The 26,556-nt window shown below is 44.4% G+C and overlaps 2 protein-coding genes, 1 long non-coding RNA gene and 1 pseudogene across 3 annotated transcripts in view; 3 read left to right on the forward strand and 1 right to left on the reverse strand.

Moving 5' to 3' along the window:
• The window catches only part of LOC138845176 (uncharacterized), a 31,489-nt gene extending 17,617 nt beyond the window's left edge, over nt 1-13,872 (forward strand). The window contains exon 2 of the long non-coding RNA XR_011381996.1: nt 11,412-13,872. This is a non-coding gene — a long non-coding RNA (uncharacterized lncRNA). The remainder of the gene's footprint in view (nt 1-11,411) is intronic.
• Nucleotides 1,332-2,093, reverse strand: LOC127492801 (small nuclear ribonucleoprotein Sm D1 pseudogene; annotated as a pseudogene).
• A 1,616-nt stretch (nt 13,873-15,488) lies between the features above and the next one.
• The window catches only part of LOC138845174 (large ribosomal subunit protein uL23-like), a 1,058,548-nt gene continuing 1,047,480 nt past the window's right edge, over nt 15,489-26,556 (forward strand). Inside the window, exon 1 of the mRNA XM_070056628.1 lies at nt 15,489-15,880. The gene's annotated coding sequence lies outside the window, so the exon portion shown is untranslated. The remainder of the gene's footprint in view (nt 15,881-26,556) is intronic.
• The window catches only part of NPR3 (natriuretic peptide receptor 3), a 97,515-nt gene continuing 90,334 nt past the window's right edge, over nt 19,376-26,556 (forward strand). Inside the window, exon 1 of the mRNA XM_051853840.2 lies at nt 19,376-26,494. The gene's annotated coding sequence lies outside the window, so the exon portion shown is untranslated. The remainder of the gene's footprint in view (nt 26,495-26,556) is intronic.

Here is a 26,556-nt window from a genome sequence, read left to right on the forward strand (position 1 = left end):
TCTCTATTTTATGGTGCCTTGGTATGTTGCTGGCTGGGGGCTGACTTCCCCTCCCTGGCTACCTATTTCCTGGAATTGGTCAACAACTTCTTTGTGAGCACACTTTTCATATGCAAACCCAAACAATGCCCTATCCCTAAGACCTTCTTTACCTAACTGTTCTAAGTCACTCCAAGGCCCTACAAATGGAGACCATCACTATAGCCCAGAGCCCTCTGAAATGACTCAAATCAGCCAATCCCAATCGTGCTCAAACTTGCCTACCCACTTCCTGTATTCCTTCCTATGGAAACCACAATGAGTGCTCTGGGCTGTGCTTTTGCCTGGCAGCCTTCTGCCTTCTGGTCGACTTTGGGGCTTCCCTGTGTGACCCTGTGTGGTGTGGTGTGCTCGCTTCTCTTGGGAGACTTAAGTCTTCTTTCAAAGACATTTGTCTCTCTATCACCCTGCCTACCTGGTGAGAACAGGGCACATTTTAGAACACCTTTTTTCTCTCCTTAGCCATTAACATGCTCAAGCTGCTTGGGATGCTAGTTCATGCCAGCCCCCAGCTGTTTTTCCCAGTTTACAGCAACATCCAGGCAAGGCTGGGTTGCTTCTGAGGTTTTAGGATTACCCTGGCCCTGAGGCTCTGTCCCCTGCGTAGATAAAGATTTTTTTTCCATAATACAGAAATGTCCTTTGGGTATCACAATTTGTTTTGTATTTTTCTTAGTTTTTGACTGGGTCCGCATGATTTTTTTCCTTCTTGAAAAGAAGAAAACAATCCATTATTTTGCTTCATCACCTTTGAATAGCATGAAGCCAGAGGCCTTCTGGATCTTATGTAAAGAGAATATGTCTACAGCCCCGCAAATGTAAATTTTGCACAATGTGAACTTTCCCCAAAGCCTAGTAACTGGATGCGTAAGAGATGTGTCAACCAAAGCCGCTGTTTGATCTCCTGAGCTTTGGTGGCTTAAAAATAACTCTCGTTGAGAAATAGAGGAGTGTCTGCTCACAGTGAGACCGGGAAGTTACAGGGACTTCTAAGAAAATGAGTGATTCACTCGGAAGGGATAAATCACGTAGAAACAGAACCCAAGGGACTAAGCATTAGAAAATAGTTTCCTGCAGAAATATTTTTAGTAAGCTTAAAGAAAAAAAATGGCTTGATAAAATGCTGAATTCAGAAGATTAAGCCAAACACGGTCACACAGTAATATCTTTACACACTTCAGGGTAGGAGCAAACATTCTGAAAGTTCTTCCCTGCCAGCCCCCAACATTTATGTTTATTAAATAGTGACATAAACAAACAAAATTTGTACCAAAAAAATCCCAAATTACTCATCACTTTGAAATAGTAACCTTGAGAGACACTCGCCCAGGACCACCGCTTCCTCCGCTGTGGCCACGTCCTCATCCTCTTCTCGACCTTGACCCTGGCCTCTTCCTGCAACAAGCTTCCATTTTCTAGATTTCAGCTTAGGTTCAACATGCACAAGTAGTGTACCCAGAGTGGGTACACTGTCTGGTAGCATAAAATTTCGAAAGTTATTATTTTTTATAATTTGAGTTCCTTTCTTTTTTAAGGTTTATTTATTTTATTTGAGAGACAGAGTTAGACAGAGAAAGGGAGAGATAGAGAGAGAGAGAGGTCTTGCATCCACTGGTTCACTCTCCAAATGGCTGCAATGGCCGGAGCTGGGTTGATCCAAAGCGAGGAGCCAGAAGCTTCTTCCAGATCTCTCACACTGGTGCAGGGGCTCAAGCACTTGGACCATTTTCCACTGCTTCCCCAGGCCATTAGCAGAGAGCTGGATCAGAAGAGCAGCAGCCAGGACACAAACCAGTGCCCATACGGGATGCCGGCGCCTCAGGCGAAGGCTTAACCTACCGTGCCCTAGCACTGGCACCATGAATGTTGTGTTTTTGAACACTCTGTGTTTCCAGCAGTAGCAGTTCTTTGTTCTTCCTGGTCATTTCTGCAGCTTTAAGATGTGTATTCATGCTGACATCTCCAGCTGTGATTGTTTCATGGACCTATGTCCCATTCTTCAACTCCACTGTTACAGTGTCATGACAATTCCATCAAAATCTCATGGGCTTCATTCTAGTGGCGCTGCCACTTTTTCAGTTTTTTTTTTTTTTAAAGATTTATTTATTTATTTGGAAGTCAGAGTTACACATAGGAGAGGCAGAAAGAGAGAGAGAAGTCTTCCATCCGATGGTTCACTCCCTAGATGGCCACAATGTATCCCAGGCCACAGCAGAGAGCTGGATTGGAAGAGGGGCAGCCGGGTCTTGAACCAGTGTCCCATATGGGATGCTGGCACTTCAGGCCAGGGCATTAACCTGCTGTGCCACAGCGCTGGCCCCTTTCAGTTCTATAATATGCAGAACCCAGCAACCGAGGACTGACTGACGAGGAGTGTGAATGGTTGGACCAGAAGCTCCTAATAACATGGTGTGCACAATAAGATGCATTATAACAAGGAATGATAGAATCACAGTACCTTGGTTCTTGGCTTGGCTTCATTTAGTAGTAATGAGCATTCCTTGAAAATTTCCCATTTCTCTATCTGTGAAATAGAATAAATGAGACTGGCTGATTTTTTCCAGTTCTAAAATGTTAGTAATTTACTCGAGATTCTTTCTATGATTATTCCAAGATCTTTTTTAGGTTTTCCAATAGAAAGGTTTCCAAAAACCTTTCCAAAGAAAGGTTGGGAACTTTCCTCTTATTAGTGGTACTATGAATGTAGGACATATATTTCATAATAAATATTGAAAAAAACACAAATGACTAAAATGGGAAAGCTCTTTGAAGTAATTTTTTCAAAATGAAGAGGGAGCAGTTAGAAGCTTACAATTTGGTTAGGCAAATGGAGACTCAAGTTTGTTTCACATGTGGTAGTGAGAATTGACGTGAGCAGGTTCAACCCTACTTCTGGTTGAATCTAAATCTCTTGGTTTGCTGTGGAACACTTCTTGGGCATACGAGCTTTAGAATCGAACTGGATTCAAATCTTGGCCCTGCCAGACATCACCTATGTGACTGCAGACACATTATTCAAGTCTTTGAAGGTTCAGTTTCATGAACTCAAGATGACTCCTTTAGACAGTTGTTGTGAGGATTAAATGAGATAATGTATGCAGAGGATTTAACATCTTGTACTTAGTAAGCAAAACTCATGAATTAGTCTTCTTGTTATGCTAGTCTGTCTTCTTGAATCTCCCTGTAATTACTTTCCTGCAATTTGCTAAGATGAAAAAAACTGAAGAAAAACATGATATCTGATTTTAACATAAATGTACTATAAAAGAAAGGTGAACTACTTGCAAGTGTAGAAGGCAGATCACAATGGGGATGGCAAAGGCAGAGAAATTAACAAGAAATAACAGATACAAAAAACCCAAACAAAACATTATCATGTTGGGAGGAAATATGACACTTTTGACTCCCATGAAGTTTTAATGCCATGCACATTTTGGTAAGCAGAGGGCAAACTGTGCAATTGTCATTTTGGGGGCATCTGTAGAAAATGGCCAATGGCTTTATATAGTTTCCATGACAACAAAGATTCATTGCTTGGTCACGTTTTGGTCAAGCTCCTGAACCTTCTGCTAGGCCTATCTGTACTCTCTGTGGGAATGAGTGCCTTAGAATTATCTCACCCAAGACGGGTAGGCACTGGGGGATTTCTGAACTGCCCAATGTCCAGCCCTGGTAGCTGCCTTTGGCTCAGGCAGGGCAGCCTTCTGCTTTGAAAAGAGCTTCCAATCAGAGATGCAGGTTCTGGCAGTTCTGGGCTGGAGCACACAGAGGTGGTGAGGTGTGGGTGACATGGGCGTGGTGCTAAGAACGTCTTCTCCAGGGCCAGGGCCAGTACGAATTGCTTGAGAATCTGAAGTAGCAAGGAGAGCACTGAATCCACCCACATCATCCTAAAATTTCAAAGAGCGATTGGGAGGCAGATAGAGAAAAACCTAATGCTCATTGCAGCTGTCGCTTTGACATCTCAACTGTCACTCACAATGCTTCTACACACCAAATAAAGATGCTGCTGCCTAGCAGGCTGACTTCTTCATGGAATTAAAAATGTACTCACCCTTTCCCGTAAGGAAGAACACCCCAAATCACATCATCTGTGGTAACCTGCTTTTAGATCAGGAGTTTTAGGTAGGGTCCTCTAATTCTCTAATTCTGTAGTGATCCTATCTCAATATTCCATAACTGCTGGCCCACAAAATAAAGTCATCAGCACAATGTACTATATAATAGTGGAGTAGTCAGAGAGAGAGAGAGAAAGGGAGGGGGAGAGAGAGAGATAGAAGGGGGACTGGTGTTGTGGTGCAGGGGGTTAAACCTGCCTATGATGCTGGCATCCATATGGGTGCTAGTTTGAGTCCTGGCTGCTCCACTTCCAATTCAGCTCCCTGCTAGTGCACCCGGGAAAGCAGAGGAAGATGGCTCAAGTCCTTGGACTTCTGCATTCATGTGGGAGACCCAGATGGTGTTCCAGGATCCTGGCTTCAGCCTGGTCCAGTCTTAGCTGTTGCAACCATTTGGGGAGTGAAACAGCAGATGGAAGATCTCTGTCTCTCTCTCTGTAACTCTACTTTTCAAATCAATCAATCAATAAATCTTTTAAAAAACAGAGACAGAAAAGGTAAATTAAGAAAATTATGTAAATAGAAGCTCTGCAGAATGAGGTTGGAGACATCAGTTAGAGATTGAAAAGAGGCTATCGTTGGGCTAAGGGACTTCACCATGGCAGGGTCCCTTTCTCTTTCGCTAGAGCTATGTCTTACTTTGTTATTGTTCTTTCTGTCTTCATTATTATTTTATTTATTCCGGGAGAGAGTAGTGACTTAAGCAAGAAAGTTGATTACTTTTCTCATGAAAGTCTTGAGCTAGGCTATCCAAGGCCATCACTGCCTTGTTGTGTTTAGGGTGTTCCTCATACCTAGGTCCAAGATGGCTTCTAGAACCCTAATCATTATGTTGATCTAATTGATGGAGAGGAGGAAAGAGGAAAATAGAAAGCTTTGATTTCTTTAACAAATCTTTCTGGAAGCCACACACAGCCTTGCTGCTTCCTTCTCACCATCACTCACACATCTCCATCCAGCAATATGTGCCCAGTTAGCAGCACTAAGAATCAAATGGACAGTGGACCATGGAAGGCAGTCAGCAGTCCCTGATACACACACACATATAATAAAAATAATAATAATAATAATATAAATAATACAGTAAGTTTCCTTCATGTTGTATCTTCTTCAAGGGAACGTGGACACATTGTTCCTCGAGGCTGTTTTGAGGGTGGGAGTGTTGGGGGTCTGTAACTTCCCCTCACCCTAGTCCTGGCCTTGTGCAATGGTAAGCATATGTTTCTACTTCATCTCTGTTAGGAACTGCTTGTTGATCTCTAGCATCCAAATGACTTGGATTCAGATTGTTCCAAATGTAGGTTCTCCCTTGACATAATGAGTATGTGCTGTGCTGCCCAGATTTTTTTTTTTATTTTTTAAAGATTTATTTATTTATTTGAACTTTTTTTTTTTTTGGACTGGCAGAATTAGACAGTGAAAGAGAGAGAGACAGAGAGAAAGGTCTTCCTTCTGTTGGTTCACCCCGCAAGTGGCCGCTACGGCCGGTGCACTGTGGCCAGCACGCTACGCCGATCCGAAGCCAGGAGCCAGGTGCTTCCTCCTGGTCTCCCATGCGGGTGCAGGGCCCAAGGACCTGGGCCATCCTCCACTGCCCACCCGGGCCACAGCAGAGAGCTGGCCTGGAAGAGGAGCAACCGGGACAGAATCTGGCGCCCCAACTGGGACTAGAACCCGGGGAGCTGGCGCCGCTAGATGGAGGATTAGCCAAGTGAGCTGCGGCACCGGCCTATTTATTTATTTGAAAGTCAGAGTTACACACACACACACACACACACAGAGAGAGAGAGAGAGAGAGAGAGAGAGAGAAATCTTCCATCCGCTGGTTCACTCTGCAATTGGCTGCAACAGCCAGAGCTGCGCCAATCTGAAGCCAGGAGCCAGGAGCTTTCTCTGGATCTCTCGTGTGGGTTCAGAGGCCCAAGTCCTTGGGCCCAAGGACTTGGGCCTTCCCCCACCGCTTTTCCAGGTCACAGCAGAGAGCCGATTGGAAGTGGAGCAGGCGGGACACGAACCGGCGCCCATGTGGGATGCCGGCACTGCAGGTAGTGGCTCTACCCGCTCCACTGCAGCACAGGCCCCAGCCCAGATTCTTCCTGTAGCACAGAGTTAGTCATTTTGCCACCTGCTGGAGTTGCTGGCAGCTGATTGTTCTCTAGGAATTGCACTCAGCTGAGGAAAGTGCCCTCACCCTAAATCATGCTTCTCCCTGTGCATGAAGCCGTAAGAGTCTGTACACTGTGCCTCAAAGTTGGTCATTCCAGCTCCAGAGCTCTTGGTGGGAGTTGCATGGCAGTTCAATCCTTCCTACCTTATTCTCTTGCCTTTACTCTCCCACAGATATTGATGATAAGAACACTCACCCATAAACTTCCTGTGTGCAAATCTCCTCTCAGAGTGCATTTCCTGGAGAACCGTATCTGAGATAGTTGGTGTTAGGTGGTGCAATCATGTCAACCCTACTGTGTGATTTTGGAGCAAGATACCTGCTGGGTGACTGGCATTGAGAAGAGCGGCAGATGGAATGCTGATAGCCATGGCCATGCTGAATGGTGCATACCAGTAGAAAGGAATCCAGAAATGTAGAGGCAAGGGCAATACAGTAGGTGCTGGAAGTTTGGTGGAAATAGTGATTATGAGAGTAATGGATTGGATGAGTATCCCTGAAGGGCCATTAATGAGATGGAACAGAACAATGCAAACATAAGGGGTGCTAATCCCTCGTTAGAGGTTGAGAGTGGAAGAGAGGGGGCCTCTTGGGCAGCATGCGGAGATTCCTCTTGCATTTGGAGGACAGAAAAACCTGGGGATCCGGCCTCCTGTAAGAATAAGAGTGCCTTAGATGAGGCTGAGTTCTCAACATCGGAAAGTCTGTGACACTGCTATCAGGGATCTGGGAAAGAGTGGCACCCTATGACTGAGGACGGGGACATCTGGGTCAATGCATTAGACCATCGAACAATCTGGAGAGCAGGATTCTAGGTCCCATTCTGCCACTAACCGTGTGTGACAATAGCCCTGATCCTCAATTTCCTAGCGTGTGAAATAGTCCTATAGAGGTGGGATGGTTTGGGGATGGGAGGGTGGATATGGCGGGGGGGGGGGGGGAGCCCGCTATAATCCAAAAGTTTTACATATGAAATTTATACTTATTAAATAAGACCTTTCCATAAAAAAGAAATAAGTCCTACAGAACGATATTTTTCTTCATTCTTAAGCAAAGAGATTATGGTAACCACAATAATAACTGATGTTTATTGCATGTTTGTTGCTTACCAATTCCTGGGCTAAGTATTTTTCATAGTATGTAAGTCAGTTTTCTTGATTACAAAAGCCAAAACCACTTATGTTAGATGAAGTGGAAATGGAATTTGTTAGGAATACCAGTTAGTTCACAGAATGTCCAGAAGGGGAGTAAATTAGGTTTGGAAGCAATGCAGCTGAGAACAATGCCTGAATGACAGAGGAAGGCCACCGGGCAGGCCCTTCTGTCCTGGTGTGGTCACCATGTCTTTCATTTTCTGCATTCAGCTGCCTGCACATCTGGGGCCCTGCTAACCTCGAAGGGTTTTCCACTCTGTAGGTGAGCAGCTCCTCGAGATTGCAAGCAGCTCACCCAGGGGCATGTTTTCAAATACACACCTAGTGATCTCCTCTATCTACTTCTTACACTCGGGCCACTTGCCTAAGCACCCCAGGGCTTGGAGCCAGACCCCTCAGGAAAGCATCTAGGCTCCGGATCCCACTGGAATGACTGCAACCAGTCAATCCTAAGTCTGCGCGTCAATGCTTCCAAAGGAGATCACCACAAAGGCTCTGGTCCAGAGTTCCTCCCTTTCCATTTGCCTCCTGACTGACCCCAGTGCTTCCCCGGTGGCTCCCCTTGGCTTGCCACATCATCTCTTGAGAACCGTGATTAGAAAACTATCTTTCATTTATTTATTTTTTAAAAATTTTTTTGACAGGCAGAGTGGACAATGAGAGAGACAGAGAGAAAGGTCTTCCTTTTCCGTTGGTTCACCCCTCAATGGCCGCTGCGGCCGGCGCGCTGAGGCCGGCCCACTGCACTGATCTGAAGCCCGGAGCCCAGAGCCAGGTGCTTCTCCTGGTCTCCCATGGGGTGCAGGGTCCAAGCACTTGGGCCATCCTCCACTGCACTCCCTGGCCACAGCAGAGAGCTGGACAGGAAGAGGAGCAATCGGAACAGAATCCGGTGCTCTGACCGAGACTAGAACCCGGTATGCCGGCGCCGCAGGTGGAGGATTAGCCTATTGAACCACGGCGCCTGCCAGAAAACTATCTTTTCAATGGCAACTGCTTCCTGATATCTTGGCCTTACTGATCCTCAATTTTTTTAAAAAATGATATACTGTATTTTGGGACAATGGCTGCTGGGCTGAGATCCTGCAGCATGTACTGTGGCCTGGGCACAAGAAGTCAGAATTCCTGCCCATACTCCTTCTAGAAACCGGGTCTCTCTGGATCCCTTCACCACAACTCATTTTGCATCACATCCAGTTCTTTACATCGGTGGCTTCTAAATGAGAGATGCACATCAGTATCAGTGTACCTGTTGATGTAGTGTGGGCAAAAGCTCACACCCCAGCCTTAAAAGAGGCTGAGAAATTTAGTTACTGGCTTCCATTTTAGGCTGTACAAACGTAAAAGACATGAAATTCTGAAAACATAGAAAGGATGTTTAAAGGGGTCAAGGATTATTGTTATTGTCTTTTGGAAAAAATGAAGAACGAGAAATTTTTTTTAAAGATTTTATTTATTTAAGAGGTAGATTTACAGACAGAGAGAGGGAGAGACAGAGAGAAAGGTCTTCTATCCACTGGCTCACTCCCCAAATGGTTGCAACAGCTGGAGTTGGGCTGATCCGAAGCCAGGAGCCAGGAGCTTCTGCTGGGTCTTCCACACAGGTGCAGGAGCCCAAGGACTTGGGCCAGCTCCTACTGCTTTCCCAGGCCATAGCAGGGAGCTGGATTGGAAAAGGAGCAGCTGAGACTAGAACCGGCACCATGTGGGATGCCGGCACTGCAGGTGGAGGGTTAACCCACTGCACCACAGTGTTATCCCCCAGAAAATTTAAATGAAAAGGATAATTTCTATTAACCTTTACCATTTCAAAATCAGGGCAGCCAAAGTACCTCCGTATAAACAGGTCAATGAGCCCTGGTCGCCACCTTTGTCTCTCTGTAGAAAATGAATTTGTTAGGAAATGCTCACATCATTTTACTCAGGGCTCATGGGAAGCCAGTTATTTTTGGTAGGGGAGGAGGCACAATGCTTTTTATGGACAGGCAATCTTCTCATTTCCCAAACCCTGTGCATTATTTCAGGACTAATCATGATTAAGCTTTGGTCTCATTTCATCCCTAAGAAATCATTTCCAACTAAGTTTACATATTTTTCTGTCCTAAGATGCCTGCCAAATCTTTTCCAAGGTTTCCACTTATGGCAGGACTGTCTCTTTGAATCCTAGGCTTTCTAGGCTTCTATTCGACTTGTGGTGGTTGTTTGTACTTTATGCAAAGAAAAATCAAGTCTCAGCTTACAAAGAGACAGGTGTACAGTAGGTCAAAATTAATAGGACACGCTGGTATTGGTGTTAAGAAAAACAATGCTGCTAATAAACAATGCAACTCTGGGATATTTTCCAATGAGAGTTTGATATTTCTTTAAAAGTTTAGTCTGACAACTGACTCAACACCAAAAAGGAAACCTCCTGAAGTGAAATGGACACTATGAGAAATGGTGACTTGATCAGCATAGCTCTGACTGCTAATGGACAACTTAATACATTATCCCTCATAGTATTTTTTTTTTGTCTGTTCTACTTAATATGACTGGTTTAATTCTGTAATTATCACACAGTTATTCTTAAGTGTTGAAAATTAACCGAAATGTGATCCCTGTTAAACATAAGAGTGGGAATAAGAGAGGGAAGAGATGTATAATTTGGGACATGCTCGGGCTGACTTGCCCCAATTGGTAGAGTTGGAAACATACCAGGGGATTCCAATTCAATCCCATCAAGGTGGCATGTGCCAATGCCATCTCACTACTCCAAGTGATCAATTTCAGTTCACAATTGATCATAATGAAAGGACTAAGAGTCAAAGGGAGCACATAAACAAGTCTAGTATCTGCTAACACCAACCGATAGAATAAATAAAGGGGAGAGTGATCCAACATGGGAAGTGAGATACTCAGCAGACTCATAGAATGGCGGATGTCCTAAATAGCACTCTGGCCTCAGAATCAGCCCTAAAGGCACTCGGATCTGGCTGAAAAGCCCATGAGAGTATTTCAGGCATGGAAAGCCAAGACACTCTGGCAAAAAGATCTCTGTGAGTGAGATCCCAGTGGAAAGAACAGGTCTTCAAAGAGGGAGGTGCCTTTCTCTGAAGGGAGGAGAGAACCTCCACTTTGACTATGACCGTGTCTAAACAAGATAAGAGTCGGAGAACTCAAGGGGCTTCCATAGCCTTGGAAACTCATAACTGGTGCATAGGGAGATTACTGATGCCATAAACAGGAGTGTCAATTGGTAAAGTCAACAACAGGAGTCACTGTGCACTTACTCCTCATGTAGGATCTCGGTCCTTAACGTGCTGTACACTTTGTGTTTCTATGGGGGTGCAAACCACTGAAATCTTTACTTAATGTACACTAAACTGATCTTCTGTAAAAAAAAAAAAAAAAAAAAAAAAAAAAAAAAAATTTTTCAATTCCCAACTTGACTCTCACTGGGATTAAACATGACAATAGGTCTGATCTGATTTCATCATCATTTTAAAAAAATCATCTATTATTTTTCACTTTATGTTTCTGTGTGGGAGCAAACTGTTGAAATACTTACTTAAGGTATACTAAGCTGATCTTCTGTATATTAAGATAATCGAAAATGAATCTTGATGTGAATGGAAGGGGAGAGGGAGTGGGAAAGGGGAGGGTTGTTGGTGGGAGGGACGGTATGGGGGGGGAAGCCATTGTAACCCATGAGTCGTACTTTGGAAATTTATATTCATTAAATAAAAGATAAAAAAAAAAAAAATAAAAGTTTAGTCTGAGTGTCTACTGAACAGCATCCTCAGAAAAGAGCTGGGAGGCGTTGTCAAAGTATTTTTATAAAAATTAAGATGATTGGGGCCTGCGCTGTGGTGTAGCAGACTAAGCCTCTGCCTGCAGTGTCGGCATCCTATATGGGCACTGGTTGGAGTCCCAACTATTCCACTTCTGATCCAGCTCCCTGCTGTGGCCTGGGAAAGCAGTAGAAGATGGCCCAAGTCCTTGGGTCCCTGCTCCCGTGTGGGAGACCCAGAAGAAACTCCTGGCTCCTGGCTCCTGGATTTGGATCAGCACAGCTCTGGTTGTTGCGGCCAACTGGGGAGTGAACCAGCAGATGTAAGACCTCTCTCTCTCTGCCTCTCCTTCTCTCTCTGTGTAACTGACTTTCAAATAAATAAATAAGCCTTAAAAAATAATAATAAAAGACCTCCTAGTCAGTCTCTTAAAAAAATTAAGTGATCTTGTTGCTAAATATTATTTGGATGGGATAAGGAGGGTCCTTGGAGAGAGCTTCTAGTTTAATTATTAATTCATATTTATTGAGGACCAAGGATTAGTCATGACCCTCCATTACTGGGCTATTTCTTCTATCAAACAGCAACGAAGACTCCTCCATTTAAAGGAGTCAAGGCTTGAATTTAGACATTCTTCCCTCTTTTCAGTGTCTGGAATCTTCTTATAAACATTGATTCCAGCCAGAGGAGCAGCAGTTGAGGCTGGCACTGTGGCATAGCAGGTAGAGCCACCGCCAGTGCAGTGCCGACATCCCATATGGGAACCGGTTCCAGTCCTGGCTGCTCCACTTTTGATCTAGCTCTCTGCTATGGCATGGGAAAGCAGAAGAAGATGGCCCAAGCCCTTGGGGCCCTGCACCTGTGTGGGAGACCCAGAAGAAACTCCTGGTTTCTGGCTTCTGATCAGCTCAGCTCCACCTATTGAACATTGCGGCCATCTGGGGAGTGAATCAGAAGATAGAGATCTCTCTCTGTCTCTTTCTCTCTCCCCCCTGTGCATCTGTAACTCTGCCTTTCAAGTAAATAAATAAATATTAAAAAAAAGAATTTTCTGTCTTGAGGCAGAGCAAGCAGCCAGATAATCTGCCACCCAGGTGCGGAGACAGGCTCTCTAGAGTGGGAAGCCTATATGTCCGAGTCTTTGCTGGCAAACACCCAGGCTTCATCGGCTGGTCCAGGTGCCCCTCCCACCCCCAGCTGTTAGATTTATCCCCACCAGAGATGCTGACCCCTCACCAAACCTACTGCTTACACTCTTAGGAAAATTCTGTTTCCACAGCAACATTTTCTCAGCATCCTGTGTCTTGGAAGAAAGCCAGCTCATGAGGTAATTTGCAATGAGGGGTCAACCAAGGGGTTAACTCTACTAGGGACAGTTTCATTTTCAAAGAAGTTAGAGATTTTTAGGTTTTTCACTGTCTCAGGAGGTGGGACACTGTTCAGCAATGGAATCTTCTGCCCTCAAACTTTCCCAAGATGAGAAGCTCCTGAGGTCTCCTTAGTCACAGAGCTGCAACCTCACCCTAGCCAGTGTCGAGTTCAGTGAGGCTGTTTTGATCTGTTGTGTTTTTCAGATTTTGGCATCGTAGCTGGTTTGGAGGAAATTCAAAGGTCATCCAGGGCAGCCTTCACCAAGGCGGGTACTGCCTCGGCAAGTGCACGGAGTGTCCCCATAGAGTTCCACCTCTGGCTGTTAGATTAACCCAGGATAACCTCTCTTTTGATGAACTTAAAGTCAACCAACTGGAGACTCTCATCACATGTGTCAGCTTCCTTCACAGCAGAGAGTCAAGGTTACAGCAGGCAGTCAAGGTTAGCGTCAGCACTGAGAAGTCACATGAATTGAATGTGTCCTTGATAGGATGTGATAAGGAGGGCAGTGCCCCCTGCAGCCTTCTTCCTTCAAATCCATAACCAGAGGAAAACATCAGAAAACCCCACACTGAGGGGAGCTCTATAAACTGTCTGGTCAATACTCCTCAAAACTGTCAAAGTCATGAAGAACAAGGAATGCCTGAGAAACTGGCAAAGCCAAGGGGAGCCTACGGACACCTGAACATGAAATGTAATGTGGCAAGCTGCATGGACTCTTGGACTAGTAAGAGGAAATTAGGAAAAATTAGGCCGGCACTGCGGCTCAATAGGCTAATCCTCCACCTTGTGGCGCCTTTCTCTCTGTCTCTCTCTCACTGTCCACTCTGCCTGTCAAAAAAATTTAAAAAAAGAAGGAAAAATTAAGCTACATTGAATAAAGTATGGATTTTGGTTAAGATTAATGTATCAATATTGGTTCATCAGTTGTAATGAATGCACGATGTTAATATTGGAGGGAACTGGATGTGAGCTGTACAAGAAGGCTCTGTTAGATTCTTGCAGCTGTTCTGTAAATCTGTAACTACGATAAAATAAGTTTTTATCTGTAACTGTGATAAAAAACTTGAGATGAATTTGCTCATTTAGATAGCTGATTTATATGAATCATATTCCAAACTGACTGCATCCTCCACATGTATTCATGTTGCTGGCTATGAATTGCTTTTTGATTAGGAAGCTTCCAGGTCTTTCCTTGACTTCATGAAGAACTTGCTAACTCTTTTGAATAAAGGAGCTCACCAGCATCAGAATACATTAGCTTGTATATTACTGAGTGTTATGGGGCACCATGTAGAGCACCCACAACTTGACCTGCATTATTTCATGAGGACAATACTATTGGTCTCTCTCTTCCACTTTTTGAGGAAAGCAAGCTCATTTTGCTGGAGATCTGTCTAGGTCTAATTGACTCCAAAGTGTATGATTTTTTTAAATATAAACTTTTACTTTAGAATAGCTTTAGATTCACAGAAAAGTTACAATACAGAGATTTCCTGTATATTGTTTCTTCTAATGTTAGTATCTTAAATAACCATGGCACATTTGCCACAACTATGAGATTAACATTAGTGCATTGCTATTAATTCACCTTTGGTCTTTATTCAGATTCCATCAATTTTTCCATTAATGTCCTTTTTCCTATTTGGGTCTCAATCTAAGATATCAAATTGCCTTTAGTAAGGCTTATGGTTTTGACTATTTTACTTGGTTTACTCTATGGAGAAGCTTATAATCTGCAAGACAATAGACAATTCTACGACTGCTCTGAGTCTGAGTGGCACAGGTTAATAATGGGATTGTTCAGGGGCTGGCACCATGGCTCACTTGGTTAATCCTCCGCCTGCGGCGCTGGCATCCCATATGGGTGCCGGGTTCTAGTCATGGTTGCTCCTCTTCCAGTCCAGCTCTCTGCTGTGGCCCGGGTGGGCAGTGGAGGATGGCCCAAGTGCTTGGGTCCCTGCACCCGCATGGGAGACTAGGAAGAAGCACCTGGCTCCTGGCTTTGGATCGGCGTAGCGCAGGCCGTAGCGGCCATTTGGGGGGTGAACCAATGGAAGGAAGACCTTTCTCTCTTTCTCTCTCTCTGTCTATAACTCTACCTGTCAAATAAAAAAAAAAATAATGGGATTGTTCAGGTCAAATATGACTATTTTTTCTTTGAATATTTTAACTGCTTCTGTTCTCAGGTACACTTTGATTGGGTACCTGGCTTAGACAGAGACTTTCCCTGAAAGCATTTTGTAAAAACTTGCAGTAATTTTTTTTAGTTTCATAGTTTTTCAGGCAAAAAGCTCCTATGACATAAAACTTCGGAGTCTTTGATACCTGTAAGTCGTTTTGTCCTGATGACTTCCTTCAGTGTGTCTTTATTTTTTTATTTTTAAAGATTTATTTATTTATTTGAAAGAGTTACAGAGTTGTAGAGGCAGGGAGAGAGAGAAGTCTTCCATCCACTGGTTCACTCCCCAAATGGTTGCAACAGCTGGAGCTGGGCTGATCTGAAGCCAGGAGCCAGGAGCTTCTTATGGGTCTCCCACGTGGGTGTAGGGCCATCTTCTACTGCTTTCTCAGGCTGTGACAGAGAGCTGGTTGGGAAGTGGAAAAGCCAGGACTTGAACTGGTGCCCATATGTGATGCTGGCACCGCAGGCGGCAGCTTTACCTGCTAAGCTACAGCGCCGGGCCACCAATGTGTCTTTAGTGTTGCGCTCATCACCACCATTCCTGTTGCTATCACATTAGTCTATCCAGGAAATATGATTTCACCTACCTCTGGACTGGCATACGGACCCTTCAAGGTGCTCCTTTCCTGTAGACTCCTTCAGCTCCAAACCCATTTTTTATATCAATACGAGGCTGACCTTTTATTTTTTTTTTTATGGTGAAAAAACATATATTTAGAATTAGCCAGCTGGACTCCGTTCAGATGATCCCAATTTTGTTGGCGACGTCCAGAGCATCATAGTCAGGAGCCAGCTGCACACACGCCTTCTTCTCTCCGTCAGGGCTGATCAGGGTGTTGACTTTGGCCACATCAATGTCATAGAGTTTCTTCACAGCTTGTTTGATCTGGTGCTTGTTGGCCTTGACATCCACAATGAACACCAGTGTGTTGTTGTCTTCTATCTTCTTCATGGCCGACTCCGTGGTCAGGGGGAACTTGATGATGGCATAGTGGTCAAGCTTGTTTCTCCTGGGGGCGCTCTTCTGAGGGTATTTGGGCTGCCGTCGGAGGCGTAGTGTCTTGGGCCGCCGGAAGGTGGGGGGATGTGTGGATCTTCTTCTTCTTGTGGTTGTGGATGCCGTTCAGCACTGCCTTCTTGGCCTTCAAGGCCTTTGCTTTGGCTTCGACTTTAAGAGGGGCAGGAGCTTCCTTCTTCGCCTTCGGCGCCATCTTGGTGAAAAGGAGGCTGACCTTTTAAATGGTTAGTTTCAACAGGTTGTCCTCCTGCTCAAAACTTTTCAGGCCCTACTCAATGATTTTAGGAGAAACCCCGAAGTGTAAAATGTTGTGAAGTGCTTTCCATGTTCTCCCACTCCAACTGTCCCTCCAACAAGCTATGTCATCCAAACTCACTTTCTGTGTCCAAACTAACTTGCTGCAGTTGCCCAACAGGAGCTTCGTCTCCCAGGGAGCCTCATTCCTTCGAGTCCACCCAGCATCCCGCACTCCACTGCGAAGCTCCTGCTTATGCTGGAACTTCTGTTGGGAATAATCGGTGTCCTTCCTTTGCTGTGTCCAAATGTTTTTCATCTTTTAAAGAAAGTTTCGAGGTTTATCTGATGGCTCTCCAGGGTCTGCAAGGGAATGTCCTTTACTTAGTAATTCAGAGTGTCTGATGTTTAAGTATGACTGTGTGTCCAAGTGTAAAGGAGAGGGCTATTCGTGGTTCCAATCGTGTTCTCTCATTTTGTCATTACCAACACCACTTGTTGCCCCTTGGAAAACCTTGCTTGTTTATAAGCAAAGTCCTCTCCTTCTGCACTCCCTGGATAGAGGTGAGACCAAGGCAGAACTGCCAAAGACTTTTCCATATAGAAGGGAAGAACAAAAGAAAAATAAACACCAGAGTCCACAACCAATCCAATTTATTAATACAAGTTACTTAACCCATCTTGATGTATTTGCTAGGATTAGATTCAAAGGTAATGGCCAGGGACTGGCATTGTGGTATAGCAGGTAAACCCACTACCTGCAATGCTGACATTCTAGATGGGTGCTGGTTCAAGTCCTGGCTGCTCCACTTCTGATCCAGCCCCCTGCTAATGCACCTGGGGAAAGCAGCAGTAGATGGCCCAAATGTTTGGACCCCTGCAGTCTGCCTGGGAGATCAAAAAAATCCTGGCTCTTGGCTTTGGCCTGCCCCAGCCCTGGTCATTGTGGTCATCTGGGAAGTGAACCAGTGGACAGAAGATCTCTCTCTCTGTCTCTTCCTCTCTCTCTGTAACTGACTTTCTTTATTATTTTTTTTAAAGATTTATTTATTTATTTGAAAGAGTTACACACAGAGAGAAGGAGAGGCAGAGAGAGAGAGAGAGAGAGAGAGAGAGAGAGAGAGAGAGAGAGATATGTCTTCATCCACTGGTTCACTCCCCAACTGGCTGCAACAGCCAGAGCTGTGCAGATCCGAAGCCAGGAGCCAGGAGCTTCTCCTGGGTCTTCCACACGGGTATAGGGGTCCAAGGACTTGGGCCATTTTCTTCTGCTTTCTTAGGCCATAGCAGAGAACTGCATCTGAAGTGGAGCATCCAGGACGTGAACCAGTGCCCATATAGGATGCCGGCACTGCAAGCGGTGGCTTTACCCGTTACATCACAGCATTGGCTCCTGTAATTGACTTTCAAATGCACAACTCTTTTTTTTTTTAAATGAAATGTAATTGCCAAAGCTCAAAGAACTGGGTAAAAATATGAGTTTATTCACTTTTGTAAAAGAAAGCTGCAGGTCTGTCACTGAAGTCTCAGATCTTGATTTCTTATTTATTTATTTGAAAGTCATAGTTACAGAGAGATGGAGAGACAGAGAGATTTCCATCGGCTGTTTCACTCCCCAGATGGCCACAACAACTGGAGCTGTGCTGGTCTGAAGCCATGAGCTAGAAGCTTCTTCCAAGTCTCCCACATGGGCAGCAGGACCCCAAGCACTGGGGCCATCTTCTACTGCCTTCCCAGCCACATTAGCAGGGAGCTGGATCTGAAGTGGAGCAGCAGAGACTGGAACCAGTGCCCATATGGGATGCCGGCACTGCAGGTGGCAGCTTTACCTGCTGTGCCACAACACCAACCCCAGATCTTGAGTTTTACCTCACATTCTTTGCACAAGGGCCCCGTTGTCAGCATAATTTTCTGGCCTGCTGTGACTGATGGAGTTCTAGCCATCATGTTTGTATTCCAGAAAGGAAAAAGAAGTTTAATTGGCCTTAGTCTATGTCCTCCTTTAAAGAAGTTTCTTGACCATTTTCCCAACAATTTCTACCTCCATCAGTACAGTTTTTAAGCAGAGCAAATTGCTGCCTTGAATAAAGTAGGGTTCTATTAGTAAGGACAAAGAGGAGAAGGAGCATGGCAGGACAGAGAGCCATCTCCTCCACAGATCACTTCCACGGCTCAAAAGCCCTATTCAGTAGAAGTCTTCAAGCTCCAAAAATCTGGCAAGAGCTCAAAGCCCCATTGCCTGTGCTTTGAGCTTCTCTGCAGTCTCTCTATGTGGAGGTGTCACCCTATAGTCTGTTTCCATGGTGCTCCCTCCTTATGTTATGGGCTGGCTCAAGTCAGAAGAGCGAGATGTTTCTATGGGCTTGTCACAGATGGTTTTAGTTACTGGGCCATTTTTTTAAACAATATTTATTCATTTATTTATTTGAAAGGCAAAGTGACAGAGGAGTGAGGGAAAGAAGGAGGGAGGGATGGGTACAGAGAGAGAGAGAGAGAGAAAGAAATTTTATCCACTGATTCCTTCCCCAAATGTCCAAAACTGCCAGGGCTGATCCAGGCCAAAGCCAGGAACCTACAATTCTACCCAGGGTTTTCGTGTGGGTAGTAGGAGCCTAGGTACTTGAGGCATCTTCCACTGCTTTCCAAGGTGCATTAGCAGGGAACTGGATTAGAAGCGGAGCATCTGAGAAATTCCTAGAAACAGCACTCTGATATAGGATGCAGGTGTCACAAGTGGCTGCTTAACCCACTGTGCTACAATGCTGTCCCCAGGTTGTAGTTTTAAACATATACTCTCCAGTGAGCACTTGCTTTTGATAATTAAGCACCTCTCTCTCTCTCTCATAACAACACAGAGATTTTACTTGAGGAAAACAGTGATTCAACTATCACACACAGTTCCTCTGCCCACAGTGATTAGACAGGAAGAGGCAGGTGACCTAATCAGGACAATGAAAGGTCAGGTCCAGGACTTGTGTTCAAACTGTCTTTTCATCTGGAAGACAGAATCTAAAGTTAGGAAGGATCTCAGGTAATTGGTTCAGTCCTTCTCTTTGATGATGGAGACAAGCATTAGAAACATACTAAACTTAGACCCAAGGAAACCCATGTAGAGTTGGTGCAAATGTCAATGGATGTGCCGTTCTGCGGAGCGCTCTAACTGTAGTAAGGAAAATCAAAGCACATTATTCATACCTCTGAGTCCAAAACACATACACCTAAGAAATGCTCATACATGTCCATATGGGGACACAAGATGAGGCCCTTCATCAGAGCAATACTGGTAGCAGGGAATTAACACAGTTGTCAACAGCTGGGAGAATGAGTACAGAAAATTACGGTAAAATATTCAGCATGCAGTAGTCATGATGTCGATTTCACACAACATTGTTCTTTACATCTATCTCTGTTACTCTCTGGAAAAATAAGAATTAACACAAAATAATTTCTGTATTGGAATGCATAGCATGCATACACAAGAAACTTTCTGAAGAGTATAGATTTATCTGCAGTGTGTATTAAGCACATTAAAAAGGATCCTATGGAATGAAAAGAATTTGAAGAGAGCAGTGAAGGGGAGAAATCAAAATAAGACACGGACCTTGCAGACTGATAATGTTGATAATGAGAGCGTGCCAAGAATTGTGGATGTGATTAATTAAAAAATTGTGTGTGAGGTTAGCAAAGATTAATAAAGTGATTCACTATAATGCGAATGATTTGCAATGTGAGATAATGTTTGAATATAATAATATTTGAAATTGCCGAAGTTGAATGTCATTTCCATGTCAGACCACAGGACAACTCAAAATCTGAAAAACAACAGGGTTCAAGTTAAAACAGTCCTTCCTGTTTCTCCCAGGCAGCTTGCAAAGGGAAAATGAAGATGAAGGCTAGAAAGAGAGTATGTTTGCAGAACAGATGAAGAGCAAAGAAGAACAATTCATGTCAAAGGAGTTACAACAATTGAGTAGGAACAATGTCAACTTGATGGAACAATTTTCTCCACTAATAAGAGGGGGAAATTTGATGTCACAACATGATTACCAAAAATATGAGAGGGCAAATGTCAAGAATTTTCCTGATGTTTTCCTCATGCATTCTATTCTATTTTAGTCTCAGGCATCAGCTATTCAAGATTTAATACCAAGTGGAATGTACTAGTTGGAAAGAAATAAAAAACTGCATCTCATAGCCTTGCACATGAGGTAACAGAAATTTTCCTCATTACCTTTAATTTCTGTTCATAGCATGATAAAAGATAATGCATGTTTTTTTAAAAGAATACTGCAATTTTTTTCTCATTAGAAAGGAAATAATCAAGAATTAAGTATGAATGATGAGTGCTGTAATTTGACACCCTAAGACCTCTTAAAGTTGGTATTTAGGATCTTTGGCCTCTTATATTATTTTCATAATCAGAAATCCAATGTGCTCATATCTGAATGTTTTGAAAATTACGCCTTTAGGAGTTTGTATATATGAATTTATATATGTGATCAATGCTCTTTATCTTTCCTTTCCTTTTATTATTTCTTTTAAATTATTTTCCCAAAATAATCTTTGCATTCTTTTGATTAGTCATTGATAAAATGAAATTGAGTACCAACCTAGTGTTCAGGAAGGAAGGAAAATAAATCACAGCTCTCGTGAGTTTATATTTTAATGACTTAATGCTCATAAGAGTATAAAATGTTCAATATTAATAAAAGATCAGAAAAATGATTTTTATTATATTTTTTAAAAATTTGACATATTTTTGTCCTGATAATGTTGCTGTTAAACAAAGGGGCATATTTGACTGTTATGTTGCCTCTCAGACAGTCAAAAATATTATTTATTTGAGAGACAGAAACAAAGAGAGAGAGAGCTGTCACCCCTTGGTTCACTCTCCAAATGCCTGCAACAGTCGTGGGTGGACCAGGATGAAGCCAAGTGCTGGGATTTCAACCTAGATTTCCTTTGTGCGTGGCAGGGACCTAAAAACTTGAGCCGTCACCACTGCCTCTTGGGGTGTGCAATAGCAGGAAGCTGGAGTTAGGAGCTTGAACCCTCAAACAAAGGAAAAGTATCTCAAGCTATGGAACACCATGGTCTTTGACACCCTACAAATGTTGGAAAAGATTTGTTGAATTGGACATACGCATTAAGCCCAATATTTATCAATCCTGAGTATTTGGTACATCAAGGTGTATTCTTTCCTCTATTTATGGTAATATCCACAACTATAAATTAAATGCATTTCTCCTAATACAGTTCTCTTTCTGTTTTAATACAGTCTTCCCCCATCCTCCAAGTCCTGCACCTTGCATAGCTCTCTGTTTTTGTTACTCCCTAATTCATCCCTGTGTCCTCTTGATCCCTGGAGTCCTCTCAGCCTGCGTTTCTGGAGGAGTCTGAGAGCTGTTCAGGGCAGCTGATGGGCGGAAACATGAGCACCTGCTTTCTTTGCCCAATTATGTAGGAGAAAGGATAAGGAATAAGTTCTTGTCTCCAGCTTACTAGTAAATATCCAAGGCTGGGAATCCAGGGGGCCAATATCAAAGTGATCGCCAACAGAGTTCCCCCAGGGAAGCCACTGTTACCAAACATTGCAAAAGAAGGTCTGTTGTATCAGGCAGTAGATAATCTTAAACAAACTACATATAAAGCCTATCGTTTGAGTTTTGAATTCATTTATTCATTCCATAAGTACTTACAGGACACTTACTTGGTGTAAGAATTTTTTAACAGGCACTGAAGAGACTGTAAGAAGAATTGCCACTTATTAATTTTCTACTGAATACCAAGGATTTTGCATTTGCTTTTTTTCAATATTAGAACAATATCTCTATCTTGCAAGAGGAGAATGGAGGAGAGTGAAGAAGCTGATGGTCAAAACGGTTAGGTGATAATCTAGCAACATATTTGTAAGGCTTTTTTAAAAAGATTTATTTATTTATTTATTTGAAAGTCAGAGTTACACATAGAGAGAAGGAGAGGCTGAGAGAGAGGTCTTCAATCTGCTGGTTCACTCCCCCAATTGGCTGCAACAGCTGGAACTGCTCTGATCAGGAAGCCAGGAGCCAGGAGCTTCTTCCTGGTCTCCTGCATGGGTGCAGGTGCCCAAGCACTTGGACCATCTTCACTGCTTTCCCAGGCCACAGCAGAAACCTGGAATGGAAGACGAGCAGCCAGGACTGGAACCAGCGCCCATATGGGATGCCAACGCTTCAGGCCAGGGCATTAACCCACTGCGCCACAGCGCCAGCCCCTGTGAGGCTTCTAAATGCGTGCTCTCTCTGCATTATGTCACCCTAGAGACTGGATCCCAATTCAGGCACACCTCCTTGTGAATGGAAATAAAGTTTAGTGTGATCATGAACTCAAGGAATGCTATGGAAACTCAGATGGGAAAGCAGAAAATTTCTGAGCCTTGGAGCCATTGCTAACAGCTCACAGAAGAAAGTACAGGTCAGGAGAGGAGGATTCAATGACTATATGTTGTCAGGAGGAAAATTTTCTAAAATTCCATTTTGTATTTTTATGAGCCTTCTTATATCCATTTCTGGAAGAATGCAATGCACAACTAAAGAAACCAATTCAATGTAATCAGTATTGGTAGGCATGAAGTTGAGGCAATGCACTTATTTTTTTTAACTTTTATTTAATAAATATAAATTTCCAAAGTACAGCTTTTGGATTACAGTGGCTTTTTCCCCCCATAACTTCCCTCCCATCTCCCACTCCCTCTCCCATTCCATTCACATCAAGATTAATTTTCAATTATCTTTATATACAGAAGATCAATTTAGTATATATTAAGTAACAATTTCAACAGTTAATGCACTTATTCTTATAAATGCAATACTCTGTTAAATAATTGGCCTATCCGTCAGTGATAAAGGAATTCTTCATGTAGCTTGCAAGCCTCATGCCAGTGTCACAGTGAAATCACAAATGTCTTTTTCAGAAGTGTTTCTAGTGTCACCATGTCTTGGATCACCTTCAAAGACATGAAAAAAAGATCAAGGTAAATGATTATACAGCAACAACTCTGCATTTTCAGAAGAATCTCAAGCTCACATTTCTGATGAAATCATATAAATTTAAATAGAGAAACATGTGAGATTATTATTGTTTGGAGTGCTAGCAAAGAGAATCAGAGACTTGTATAGTATGTAGGAGAAAAGGGGTCAGTTAATAGAACCCTTGTAAAGCAAACTAAAACCCAGAGGCAAAGTTTTAATATTTTTTTTGGCATCTATAGACTTTTTTCTACATCTGGAATGGTTTTCTCTAAAACATCAACTATATGCTAAAAATGAAATCCCAACACATTAAATTACAGAAATGCACTTGACTTATGTGGAATGTTCTTTCATCTTTTCTGCCTCTAGGGGGAAGTGTGTTTTCAACAATTCTGTCCCCAGAAGGCATTCTCTTGCGAGCAGCAGACTTGCTGGGGTATTCTTTACTGTCACTCCGGAGCTGGCCAGGAAAGCGAGATGAGGCCCATCCAGTATCGGCCTGGGCTCTTACTGTGGCACTTGCTGCCAGGGTTCCGAGGGAGAAGGGTGAGAGATGCTGTTTAAACCTTAGTGGAGAAAACTTCCTTCTGAGAACATTTCTAGTGCATTAGAGAATCTCACATTTGGTTTGCTGTGTAGTGCTGTCTTCCCTGATAGTAGAGGAGTTAACTTCTGGACATTAGTTTCATTTCATAGAGCTGGAAAGCTAACAGTTGAATACATTAAAGAAAACTTGCCATCTTACTTTAGTAGGTTATAGCTAAAAACAAATCATGGTTTGTGGCTACTCATGAAAATATTTCTAAATCCTACAGAAAGTCTATTAGTTTCTATAGCACCACGTTTAGGGCTAACATTGCCCAAAGACTTTCAAACGGTTAATTTTGTTCTATTTTATGGCATTTCTACATGCTTTTCCTTTGTTTTTATCCAACAGATGAACAGTAAAAGGTAGTTTTTGGACCTGAGGAATGAATTGTTTTTATTTCCCCTTCTTTGTTGTTTGGTTCATTTTTCTGATTAAAGTACTGCAAAAATTCTTTTAAAAAGTGATGTTACACCACTATAATCCAAATAGTTGTACCTATGAAATTTATATTTATTAAATAAAAGCTTTCTATAAAAAAAGTGATGTTACTTTTGGTTTTACTGTACTGAGCAACCTCAAAAGTTAGCTATATGAAATAAAGTTTTGATATAAAGGGTGTTACTACTTAAAGCAGGTGATAGCTTCATCGCCCCCACCCTCTTTCACATGGCATCATAGGTGGTATATTTTTAAAAACGAATGTCTCTTAAAGAATTTATTTATTTGAAAGGGGGGGGGGAGAGAGAGAGAGAGAGAGAGAGAGAGAAAGAAATCTTCCATTCACTAGTTCACTCTCCATATGGCTTCAACAGCCATGTCTGGGCCAGGCCTAAGTCAGAAATTCCATCCTGGTCTCCCACATGGGTGACAGGGCCCCAACTGCTTCTGCTGAATTCCAGGCCACATTAGCCAGAAACTGGATTGGAAGCAGAGCAGCTGGGACTTGAATTCAGACCAGGACATGGGATACCGCAACGGCAATGGGTGGCTTGACCCGCTATACCACAACCCCAGCCCTTGCTCCTAGGAATGGCCAGGGGTACGTTTTGAGCATCAGCAAGTGCAGTAGCACAAGTTTCCCTCCTCCTGTGTGTGTGTGTGTGTGTGTGTGTGTGTTCCCCTCCACAGCTTGCTCCTGATGCTCTCTGGTGACAGGCTGGCGGGCGAGAGCTCCTATTTAAAGACCACGGAGAGGCCACCGTGCTCACCCCAAGGTAATCGTGCTGCCCTGCGGGTGACCCAAGGGCGAGGGTGATGGGCGAGGCATTCATGCCCGGTGCCACTGAAACCCCAGACTCTCTGAGTAAGCCCACATCACACACTGCAGAATCAAATCGCCATTGGCTGGTGTTTCAGACCAGGGCATAGGGGAGTAATAGGAAACCTCGGTTCCCTCGTGTCTCCTGGCAACCCATTTCGAAATCCACTAAGACCCTTGGAATTCGGAGTTTAGCTGTTGTTCTGTTCTCTCTCTCCTCTCTCTTTCTCCCCCACTTCCAAAAACAAAACAAAACAAAACAAAAAAACCAAAAAACCAAAAACCAAAACTCTGATATAACCGCCTGCCCCTCCGAGGAGTCCAGGATGGATTGAGTTGCTGTGGAGTGCGAAATTCCAGTTTTTACTACAGGTGGCTTTCCCCACTTGGGGAATGAGATTTTATGTAGATGCGTCTTTTGTAAAAATTTTTAAAAGCAGCTTGAATTAAACAAATGAACATTCTCACGGCTTCTCCACTGTGAAGATTTTGGGACCACAGTGCATAATGTGCAATCTGAGAGACTCCGAGGAGAAAGCGTCTCCCCTAACAGCGCTAGCGGTGCCAGACAGGGGAAGGCGGTGGAGGGCGGCGGCCGCTGAGGCCAGCAGTTGCCACATGGCCGGACACCTCCGATGGCCTCTTCGCTGTCGCGGTGGAGGAGAGCCAGCGTGCTCCAGGGCCTTGGCCAAAGAAACGCGGCGCCCGGGGGGGGGGGGGGGGGGGGCGGTAGCACCACGGTTAGGCGTCGGGTGCAAGTTTCTGCCGAAAGAGGGCGTCGGTCTAAGACGAATCGAAAAGGGTCGACACCGACGCCCAGGCCAGCCAAAGGCCGTTTTAAAAACATTTTCAACTTCTTTTAACTTGTGAGCCTTCGGCGGCGGCATTCCCCGGCCCCAGCGCTTCTTGGGTCCCACCGTACGCCACTTGGGTCCAGACCCGCTGCGTCCCGCCCCGCCGCGGCTTCCCTGGGCGGTGGACCTCCCCACAGCGCTTCCGCAGCCCGCCTGCTCTGTTGTCGTCCCCGCGGCCGGTGGGGGGACTCGGGTCTCTGAGGCAGGAGCTTTCTTGGCACCGCAGATCCCCGAGCGCAGTGCCTCGAGCACCGAGGAGGCGAAGCTTTGGGAGCTCTGCGCGCTCGGGCTGGAGGGGAGCGCGCATCCCTAGCCCGGGACCCTCCGGGGGTCCCTTGGTCCAGTTACCTGGTGTAGCAAACATGGCCCCGGAGGACGCCCGGGAGATGCGTTTCAAGCTTTGCCGAACCGTTCTCTCTCACCTTCGGGAGCAACAAGTTTCGCTTTCAGGCTCTCAGCGAACCGGCGGGGACTGTGCGCGTGGGGACGCCTTGACCCCGGCGCCGCTGCGACTCCGCCGCGAACCCGCGCGGCTCAGAGAGAGGGGCCGGGGGCCGGCGGGGGCGCGGGGGACGCGCGGGCCGGCCCGGCACCCCAGGTTTGCAATCAAGCCGTCTGCACCGGGACCTTGGTTCTTGTTCCCTGTCCTTGCGCCGGGCACCGGGGAGGTCAGGTGCCGGCCAGGAGTTGGCGCGTCAGGAGGGACCGCGGCGGGCGCAAGGAAAAGGTGAGAGCCAGCGGGACCCCCGGATCTTTGCACCGAAACTACCCATTGCTAGGGCCACCTCG

The sequence above is a fragment of the Oryctolagus cuniculus genome, chromosome 14 (assembly GCF_964237555.1).
Source record: "Oryctolagus cuniculus chromosome 14, mOryCun1.1, whole genome shotgun sequence".
Taxonomy (NCBI): Eukaryota; Metazoa; Chordata; class Mammalia; order Lagomorpha; family Leporidae; genus Oryctolagus; species Oryctolagus cuniculus.